Source organism: Macaca mulatta, chromosome 19, assembly GCF_049350105.2.
Source record: "Macaca mulatta isolate MMU2019108-1 chromosome 19, T2T-MMU8v2.0, whole genome shotgun sequence".
Taxonomy (NCBI): Eukaryota; Metazoa; Chordata; class Mammalia; order Primates; family Cercopithecidae; genus Macaca; species Macaca mulatta.
This window is the reverse complement of record NC_133424.1, coordinates 45330595-45341896: the sequence shown is the minus strand read 5'-3', so window position 1 is coordinate 45341896 and position 11302 is coordinate 45330595. Positions and strand designations below refer to the sequence as shown.

General features: G+C 39.0%; 1 pseudogene; it reads left to right on the top strand.

Moving 5' to 3' along the window:
• Positions 1–753: 753 nt before the first annotated feature.
• Positions 754–1667, top strand: LOC717797 (small ribosomal subunit protein eS4-like; annotated as a pseudogene).
• Positions 1668–11302: the final 9635 nt, after the last annotated feature.

Below are 11302 nucleotides of genomic sequence, written 5' to 3'. Positions count from 1 at the left end.
CCCATGGACTCTCTGAAATTGTCCCTTTCAGGGTAGGGTCCCACACTGAGAAGCAACTGCTGGGAATAGAAATTGAAGTGAGCAGAGTGGGGCCAATAAACATGAAGGAAGAAGGTCCAGATGAAAAAGCTGGAGGGGCACAGAGCCAGCACATCTCAAAAAGCAAACCTCCAAATTTTGGAGGAGACAGCATAAGTGAAGTGGGGGTTCTGTGAAATGAGAAAAGCTACCTGGAGGCACTCCTCCTTCTAAAATTTCAGGAAAATTAATTTTACATAAAAATGAGCAAGCAATTGAGGTCAAATCCCATACCAAGTTATTATTTTTAAAAAGAGATGAAAGAGCAGAATAACATTCCTTCAGACAGAGAAAACACATGGCAAAACATGCTCACAAACCAAATCAACACTGTAATCCTCTCATCCAAAATAAGGTAAAAGACACTGAGAAAATTATATAAGAAATGCAAGAAAAACATAAGTCAGAATTAGACCAGCAGGAAAGCTTATGGAACTGAGAAAAACCCCTAAAAATAGAAGAAAAAAAATTTCAGAAATGAAGACTAAACTAGGAGGAATACAAATGGAAATAGAACAATAGATAATGTCTTTAAAATAGCTGAAAGGAGAAAAATGTTAAAAAATAAAGGAGGAAAGAGATGAAATTCTATAAGAAGTTACAAATGTTTTGCAGATAGGCAAAGAAGATCCAACACCTACGTAATAAGAGTCCCTGAAGAAGAAAACTAAGGCAAGGATAGAAAACAAACACTGAAAACTATAGTTTCAGAAAAGTTTCCTGAAGTGAAAAATATTTGGAATTGTATGTTGAAAGAGCTCACCATGCTATTTCTGTGCCTAATACAGTCATGGCTCATGGTCTTAGGAAGCATCTAAAGCAGGTAGCAGCTTCACAGCATTGGATGCTGGATAAATTGACCAGTGTGTTTGCTCCTTGTCCATCCACTGGTTCCCACAAGCTGAGAGAGTGTCTCCCCTAATAATTTCCTAAGGAACATACTTTAATACGCCCTGATAGGAGACGAAGTAAAGATTTGCATGCAGTGGTTCATTAAGATGGATGGCAAGGTCCGAACTGATATAATCTACTCTGCTGGATTCATAGACATCACCAGCATTGACAAGATGGGAGAGAATTTCTGTCTGATCTGTGGCATCAATGGTCGCTTTGCTGTACATCGTGTTATACTGGAGGAGGCCAAGTACAAGTTGTGCAAAGTAAGAAAAATCTTTGTGGGCACAAAAGGAATCCCTCACCTGGTTTCACGATGCTCACACCATCCACTGCCCTGATTCCCTCGTCAAGGTGAATGATACCGTTTAGATTGATTTGGAGACTGGCAAGATCACTGATTTCATCAAGTTTGACACTGGTAACCTGTTTATGGTGATTGGAGATGCTAACCTGGGAAGAATTGGTGTGATCACCAACGGAAAGAAGCACTGTGGATCTTTTGATGTGGTTCATGTGAAAGATGCCAATGGCAACAGCTTTGCCACTTGGCTTTCCAACATTTTTGTTACTGGCAAGAGCAACAAACCACGGATTTCTTTCCCCAAGGAAAGGGTGTCCACCCCACCATTGCTGAAGGGAGAAACGAGAGAGTAGTGGTGGGTGAAACGGTGGGTAAAACAGAGCAATGGTGAAGTGGTCTCTGGGTAACATGTTAGATTTTTGTATGTAATTAAAAATAACATGGAATGATTAATAAAAAAAAAGAAAGAAAGAGCTCACCATGTACTTGAGAATATTGATCCAGAACTGATAACTCAAAATGAATAACACTAAGACATATTCTAGTCAAATAATTGAACTAGAAAGAAAAAAATCATTTGCTTATTGCAGCAAGATGAGCAAGTGACTTAGAAGAGAAAGTCAATTAAATTATTTTCAGATTTTTTTTTCACAGAAATATTTTATGCCAGAAAAAAAAAATATGGAGAAATATGTTTAAGATACTCAAGGGAAGAAAATGAGAGGCAAAGATGTCATATCCAGGAAAACTGATTTTTAAGTTTAAAGATTACTATTACCAATCTGCAGAAACTCAGAAAATAGTGCTTCCATGAACCTTTCTTGAGGAATCTACAAGAAAAAAAAGCTTCAGACAACCCAAAAGACTAGAAAGACAACAAGATAAGTTACTTATAGACCTTGGACTAAATGAGAGGAAAAAAGAAAGAGTATGGCTTATAATGGCTGTATGCTGGCTATATGTTCTGACACTGTAAATTTAGCACAGCTTTAAAAAAATAGGGGGAGACAGGAGCAGTCATATACAAAAACATTTTTAACTGTTTTCAGTTAAAGCCTTTTAAAAAATTAATCATGCCATGTTATTTTTAATTATGTACAAAGATATAACATGTCACCCAGAGACCATTTCACCCACTGCTTTGTTTGGCCACAGTCTCTTGTCTCCCCCTTTAGCAATGGTGAGGCAGACACCCTTTCCTTGGGGAAGAGAAATCCGTGGTTTGCTGCCCTTGCCAATAACAAAAATGTTGGAAAGCTGGGTGGCAAAGCTGTTGCTGTTGGCATCTTTCATGTGAACCATGTCAAAACATCCAGGGTGCCTCTCTCTGTCAGTGATTACACCAATTGTTCCCAGGTTAGCACCCCCTTGAGATTGGAGGTGGTTGTATTAATATCATTAAACTGTTGCATCCAAGAAAATTATGAGATATTCTAACTATATTATCTTTTGTGTTTTAGAGAACTGGGGCTCCCAGTCTGGCAGAAAAGAAATATAGATGTAATTCAGAAGAGATGTTAAAAACTTTGATTTAAATGAGAAGTTATCAATATAACTCGAGGCATTTTATTTTAAAAATATTATGTGTATGTATGTGTATGTTTGTGTGTATGTATATTTCTGGTTCTGACTAATGAAAAGACCTAGAAATGAGCACCTCTTGTGCCCAGATTTTAGTTTTAAAATATCATTTCCCACTAAAAGAAATCAGAGCTCTTGGATAAATGGCTGATTCCAGATCTGGGGTAGAAAATGTCCAAAATGGGGCCAGTCAGGGTGGCTCACACCTGTGATCCCAGCACTTTGGGAGGCTGGGGTGAGAGGATCCCTTGAGCCCAGGAGTTTGAGACCAGCGTGGGCAACACAGTGAGAACCCATCTCTACAGAAAAAAAAAGGTTTAGCCAGGTGTGATGGCATGTGCCCTGTAGTCCTCAGGAGGCTGAGGTGGGAGGATGTCTTGAGCCCAGTGAGTCAAGGCTGCAGTGAGCTGTGATCACACCACTGCACTCCAGCCTGGATGACACAGTGAGACCCTGTCTAAAAAAAGCAAAAACAAAAACAGAAAGAAAGAAAAAGAAAGAAAGAAAGAAAGAAAGAAAGAAAGAAAGAAAGAAAGAAAGAAAGAGAAAAGAAAGAGAGAGAGAAAGAAAGAAAGAAAAAGGAAGGAAGGAAGGGAAAAGAAAAAGGAAAAGAAAGAAAAGAAAGAAAGGAAAAGAAAGAAAGAGAAAGAAAGAAAGAGAAAGAAAGATGTACAAAATAAAACAGGAACATTTTATTATACTAAATAGTGAGGAAGTTAGCAGAGACCTTAAGATCATGTCAAAAGGACTCAGGAGTTAATTTGAAAAAGATCTCTATTGGCCAAAGAGAGCTAAAATTGGCCATGCGAGCTAAAGTAAGAGAAATATTTGTAATATGTCAAAACATCAAAATATGTTTAAATCCACAGATTATTATGATTTTAAAGTAAAACTGGATTAGTCTCCTTCAGAGGACAATAGGAATCCAATACATGATCTCTTTTTTGAGATGGGGTCTCACTCTGTCACCCAGGCTGAAGTGCAGTGGTGCAATCTCAGCTCATTGCAGCCTTCACCTCATGGGCTCAAGGGATTCTCCCACCTCAGCCTCCCGAGTAGCTGGGACAATGTGTGCACACCACCACACCTGGCTAATTTTTGTATTTTTTGTAGTGATGAGGTTTCACCATGTTGCTCAGGCTGGTCCTCTACCCCTGGGCTCAAGTGATCTGCCCACTTTGGCCTCCCAAAGTTCTGGATTACAGGTGTGAGCTTCCATGATCTTAAAATTAGTAAATAAAGGGAAAGATTCAAGCATTCATCCTGTCTTTCCTAGGTGATCTGGGCCAATAGCAACCAGAGGTAGAAGAGGGGATGTATTTAATTATAAAAATATTCCAACTAATGAAAAAAGAAGAAATGACAGAATTGGAATACCACATGTTAATGGATTTAGGCATTGTGCGTTAACAGCTGCTCACGTCACAAAAAGAAAATCGTCAGATTTTGTTTATTTCCTAGTGAAAGAACTCACCACCATCTATGGTATTTCTAAATGGACTGAACCTGAGTCTGATCCAGCCTCTGGATCCAGCTGCCAATTTGCAAGAAATACAGAGGAATACGTTGAATTATACTAATAGTATCAATCATCAAACCAGACTGAATAACTACAGGTCAAAGGTCCCAGCGTTTTCAACAGATAAATTACAGTAAAAAGAAAGGGATGGAGGGATCCTGCAAAATGATGAGACACCTAAAATACACATCAACATTTAAAAAAATGGCAAGACTATAGTGTCTAGGGTGCATACCTAGGGAGAAAATCACCCCCTTCTTCCCTAGAAAAGCAAGGAAGTGATCATTATAAAAAGCCAGGATGGACATTTCTTTCATTCCTTTAGGGGAGTGGGAGGTGTTGACAATGGGACAAGGAACATGGAGGGATTTTGGGGTGGGCTGGTTTAACTGTTTCATCTTCTCTCTCTCTCTCTCTTTCTTTCTTTCCTTCTTTTGCAGAGTTTCACTCCGCTGCCCAGGCTGGAGCGCAGTGGTGCAGTCTTGGCTCACTGCAGTCTCGACTTGCTGGGCTCAAGTGATTCTCCCACCTCAGCCTCCTGAGTAGCTGGGACTACAGGCTCAAGCGATCCTCCATCCTTGGCCTCCCAAAGTGCTAGGATTACAGGTGTGAGCCACTATACCTAGCCATCAATCCTTTTTTTAATGGATTGGCTTTAGCATTGATGGTTCTCAGACAAGATCGGGTGCATTCAGGGTGGTGTGGCCATAGACCATTTGACGGTTCTCAAATTGTTTCTTATTGTTCAATATCATTTCTCCAGTTTGAGCATAAATGTCTTAAGAAATGAATTTCTATTTTATCCAGTACTAAAATGTTTTCACAGCAACAGACTCCAAAGAGGTAATCAGTAAGTACCCGCAGTTCCTAGAAGATGCACCTACTGATAATCATTACAGGCAACTAACTCGTGTCCAATTAGTGGTCAAAAATAACAGGAGCGAGTCTCTGTAGCCATTTTTAGGCCTTGCCTCCAAAAAAATGTGCCATTTGTCCTGTATGACAGCAGGTGGCATATCAGAGACCCATCTTTCCACATATTGCAGGGTGACCTGCCTGGTTTAGCATTTAGCAATCAGACTTTTTATAGCAATAAACTCCATGCTGAGTAGGCAACAGGTGAAAAAAAAATTGCCTTTTATGGCACTTCATGATAATGGCTTTATTGCCAAAAGCCGTATTAGCAGAAGATGAAAGATTCGATTTATAATCTCCTGAATGTCTGGATGTTCAACCTGTTTCTGCCCAAGAAGAGATCAGTGACTGTGGAAAATGTATTTGAAGGACAATCCACAGTGCTATTCCGCTTTGCTGAGGAAGAGTCCACACTCTTTTCCCTTTCATGCCAAAAGGGAGCACACATAACCAAATGAATGAGTTCATGCCGCTCTGAACTTCAGCACCAGAGTGAAGCGTTGAGATTTAGGACCACCCGACTCCTTGTGATGATCTAAAAGCGACTTAGAACAATTCACAGCAATGTCAGAAAAAACTTCCTGCTTTTTGAGACAACAAAACCAGATGGAAAACTGCTAAAATGGCTCAAGTATGTGGCACTTTTATAATGTTTATGTGGCTCTTGAAAAAAAGCACTTTAATTGACTTTTTTGCTTCCCATGTCCTAGTTCTGTCAAAATCTCTTCTGGTTTTGGGCGGGGGGAGGAACTTAAACGAGAGAACACGCCATTCAGAATATACTGTTAATTGCTATAATTCAGAAACAATGTACTCCTTCTCTGGTCCTGGCCAAAAAGCCAAGGGAGAAAGGCAACAGAAGGGAAAATTTAAAATAAAACACATTTCTAAAGATGGCATTGAAAACAAAGCAAACAGTGGAATTGTACTGGCAAGAAATTTCACTGGGCCAGGCACGGTGGCTCATGCCGGTAATCCCAGCACTTTGTGAGGCCAAGGCAGGCAGATTGGCTTGAACCCAGGAGTTCAAGACCAGCCTGGCAACATGGTGAGACCTAGTCTCTATAAAAAATACAAAAAATTTAGCCAGGCATGGTGGCTCGTGCCTGTGGTCCCAGCTACTCAGGAGGCTGAGGTGGGAGGATGGCTTAATCCAGGGAGTTCAAGCCTGCAGTGAGCCAAGATCGCGGCATTGCACTCCAGCCTGGGCAACAGAGCAAGACCCTATCTCCAAAAAAAAAAAGGAAAAGAAAATTTTACTGGGTGGCCCACAGGAGCATCCAGCCCTCTGTGTGACCTAGAGAATACCACTAAACATCTCTGTTTCATATCATCTTCATATAAATAAGGAAGTTAATACACTTTTACCTCAAGTACCAAATATCATCAGTGCTGAAGGAGAACTTGATACCTTATTTACTTGCCATATTCTATGCATGAAGTATCTCAAAGGTGTTGTGCAAATAAATGCTATTCTTCTCATCCTTAGAAGGTGTGGGTAATGGATTTAAAAAACACACAAAGAGATAAAAACTTCTTCACTTTCTTTATGAACAAATTTGACCTTGGGTTAACTTTTTAGTCCTGTTCCCCTGGAAACCTGATAAAGGTGGAACGTCGGCTGTGTTACCAGGTTGTCCTTAGATGGCAGAAGGAGGTAAAGAGGTGAGCGCATGGAAGAGTGAGTAAGTCGTGCTAAGTATGGCTGATTTGGGGCCATGGATCTGACTAGACCTCAGAAAACCCCCAACGTGGGATCTTAATAGAACAAAATCAGTATATAAATTTAAATTGTGGGTATATTTTAGTCATTTTATCATTATTGTTTTCTCTTTTTTCATCTTTTTTATTTAAAAAAAATTATTTAAAAGTCACCACCACCAAAGTCAAGAAACAAATAAGACAGGCATGGTGACTCACATCTATAATCCCAGCACTTTGGGAGGCCGAGCGGGGAGGGTTGCTTGAGCCCAGGAGTTCAAGACCAGCTTGGCCAAAATGGCAAAACCCTGTCTCTAAAAAAAAAAAAAAAAAAATTAGCTGGGTGTGGTGGCATGCACCTGTAGTCCTAGCTACTCAGGAAGCTGACGTGGGAGGATTGCTTGAGCCCGGGAGGCAGAGGTTGCAGTCAGCCGAGATCATGCCACTGCACTCCAGCCTGGGCAACACAGTGAGATCCTGTTTTTGTTTTTTGTTTTTTTAAAGGCTTGTCATTACGTCATTACATGGGGGCACTTTGCAAATGTTCTATAGGTAATGGTTTGTTATTATTATTGGGGTCATGGAGGCAGGATTTTTAAATGAATTGAGGTTGGACTGGAATCTTGCTAATGTTGAAAATGAGGACGACTTTGTGAATGGGATTTGCACAGTTGGAAGGATTTGGAGGGCAGCGTGGTGTACATTAGGTAAGTTCTCGGGTCAAGACTTGGATTCTAGTATCTGCAAAGTCATTCTTCACCTGCTTTCCAGTTTCTAAAAATGTGTTGTTGTTTTTTTTTTTCTCTTCTTGAAGGTTTATGGTGATATTTATTTTTTTGAGAAAATAACTTTACTATAATTTTAGTGAGGTTTAGGAATAAAGTGAAGGTAGATACATAGGTACAAACTATTATTTTAAGATTTTTTTTTTTTTTTTTTTGAGAGAGAGTCTTGCTCTATCCTCCAGGCTGGAATGCAGTGGTGCGATCTTGGCTCATTGCAATCTCTGCCTCCTGGGCTCAGGCAATCCTCCCACCTCAACCTCCTGAGTAGCTGGGACTACAGGAGTGCAACACCACACCTGGCTGATTTTTGTATTTTTTGTAGAGACAGGGTTTTGCCATGTTGCCCAGGCTGGTCTTGAACTCCTGGTCTCAAGCAATCCTCCTGTCTTGGACTCCCAAAGTGCTAGGATTTTAGGTGTGAACCACCATGCCAGGCAAGAGGAGATGTTATTATTATTATTTTTTAAAATTTTTTTGAGACAGAGTCTTGCTCTATTGCCCAGGCTGGAGTGCAGTGGCACAATCTTGGCTCACTGCAAGCTCCGCCTCCCAAGTTTACACCATTCTCCTGCCTCAGCCTCCCGAGTAGCTGGGACTACAGGCGCCTGCCACCACGCCTGGCTAATTTTTTGTATTATTAGTAGAGATGGGGTTTCTCTACTAGCCAGGATCCTTCCAGCTTTGTTGAGGTATAATTGACAAAAATTGTGTATATTTACAGTATACAACATGATATTTAAATAAATACATATACACATACATTGAGAAATGATTAACACAATCAGCTAATTAACATATTAATTTTCACTTAGTTATGATGTGATTTTTTCGTGGTGAAAACATTTAAGATCTATGCTTTTAGTGATTTTCAAGTATACAATCCATTACTGTTAACTGTAGTCACCATTCTTACATTAACTCTCCAGGGTTTATTCATCCTGTCTAGCTAAAACTTTGTAGTCTTTGACTGATATGTCCTCATCCCCCTGCCTCACCCTACCCCTGACCATAAATGTGTAGGTTTATTTCTGAGCTCTCTATTCTGTTCCTATGTGTCTGTGTGTCTGTTTTGATGCCAGTGTCATACTGTTTTAATTACTGTAGCTTTGTAGTATATTTTGAAGTCAGGTAGTGTTCTTGCTCTAGCTCTGCTCCTTTTGCCTCAAGATTGCTTTGTCTATTTGGGTTTTTTTTGCAGTTCTATATGAATTTTAGTATTTTTTTCTCTTTGAAAATTGCCAATGGAATTTTGATAGGAATTGCACTGAATCTGTAGACAGCTTTGGGTATTATGGACATTGTAACAATATTAATTGTTCCAATTATTGAACATAGGATATCTTTTCACTTGTTTGTTTCCTCTTCAATTTCTTTAATCAATGTTTTATCACTTTCAGTGTACAGATGTTTCACCTCCTTAGTTAAATTTATTCTTAAGAATCTTATGTTTTTTGGCCAGGCACTGTGGCTCATGCTTGTAATCCTAGCACTTTGGGAGGCCAAGGCAGGTGGATCACCTGAGGTCAGGAGTTTGAGACCAGCCTGGCCAACATGGTGAAACCCTGTCTCTATTAAAAATAAAAAAATTAGTTGGGCATGGTGGCTCACGCCTGTAATCCCAGCTACTCAGGAGGCTGAGGCAGGAGAATTGCTTGAACTCGGGAGGCAGAGGTTTCGGTGAGCCAATATTGCGCCACTGCACTCCAGTCTGGGCGACACAGCAAGGCTCCGTACCAAAAAAAATAATAATAATAATAAATAAATAAAGAATCTTATGTTTTTATTGCTATGATAAACGGGATTGTTTTCTTGATTTCTTTTTGGATAGTTTGTTGTTAGTGTATATAAATACTTCTGCTTGTTCTGTGTTGATTTTGTATCCCACAACCTCACTGAACTCATTTATTAGTCCTGAACATGTTTTGGTGGAGTCTTTAGAGTTTTCTATATGCAACCTCTTCAAACAGAGGCAATTTTTCTTCTTCCTTTCTTATTTGAATGCCTTTATTAAATTGAATTGGCATCCTTGTCTTATCTCAGAAGAAAAGCTTTTAGCTTTTTGCCATTGAGTATGTTGTTAACTGTGGGCTTGGCACATATGGTTTTTATCATGTTGAGGTATATTCCTTCTTCACCTAATCTGTTAAGAGTTTTTAATTATGAAATGATGTTGAATTTTGCTAAATGCTTTTTCTGCATTTGTTGATATAACCATGTGATTTTATCCTGTATTCTGTTAATGTGTGTATTACATTTATTGATTTGCATATGTTCTTCTACTTGACCAAGTCTGCTGTTAAAACTTTATATGAAGTTTCTCAATTCAGTCATGTGTTCTTTAGGCCCAGAATTTCTTATTGGTTCTTTTTGATGGCTTTTATTCTATTTGTTAAGCGACTAAGTCTATTTTTCTGATTTTGTTTCGTTGTCTCTCTGTATTCTCTGTAGCTTACTGAGTTTCTTTAAGTGATTATTTTGAATTGTTTATCAGGCAGTTCATAGATCTCCATTTTTTAAAGATTGGTTACTGATGCTTTATGTTGTTACTTTGGTGGTACTATGTTTCCCTGATTACTCATGCTCCTTGTGGGCTTGTGTTGGTGTCTGTGCATTTGAAGAAGTAGGCACCTCTTTCAGTCTTTATAGACTAGTACATCCAGAGAATGGAATATTATTCAGCACGAAAGAGAAATGAGCTACCAACCCATGAATAGACATGGAGGAAGCTTAAATGCATATTACTAAGTAAAATAAGCCAATCTGAAAAGGCTACACACTATGTGATTCCAACTACACGACATTTTGTAAAGGGCAAAACTATGGAGACAGTAAACAAGTCAGTGGTTTCCAGGGATTAGTAGGGACAAAAAGATGAATAGGGAGAGCACAGAGGATTTTTAGGGCCATGAAACTATTTAGTATAATACAACAATTGTGGATTTATGTCATTATACATTTGCCCAAACTTATAGAATGTATAAGACCAACAATGAACCCTAATGTAAAGTATGGACTCTAGGCAACAATACTGTTTCAATGTGGGTTCATCAGTTATAGCAAACATACCACATTGGTAGGAGATGTTGACAATAGGGGAGGCTGTGCATGGGTGGGGGTAGAGGGTATACAGGAAATGTCTGTACCTTCCTCTCAATTTTGCTATGAATATAAAGCTGTTCTAAAAAATAAAGTTTGTTTTTAAAAATTATGGGCCATATGTTTAATTTTCTTTGAATGTAATGTTCAAAATACAACAAAATGAAATGATAGAAATTATTGAACTTCAGGTAAATGTTTCTTGAATACAAGAGATAGTAGTTTAATTAGATTCCTCTAAGAAAAAGATGGTGGCCCAAATTCCTTTTCTCAAATGCCAAATTGTATTTTCCTGTGTGGGAAGAGGATTTTGTCTCACTTACGGTTACTCAGAAGTTCTACTCTCAAAATCTAGAGGAAGTGAAAAGAAGGACTGGTTATTTCCATTTCTCACAATATGATAGACTAGATATCCCAAAATATTTTTGT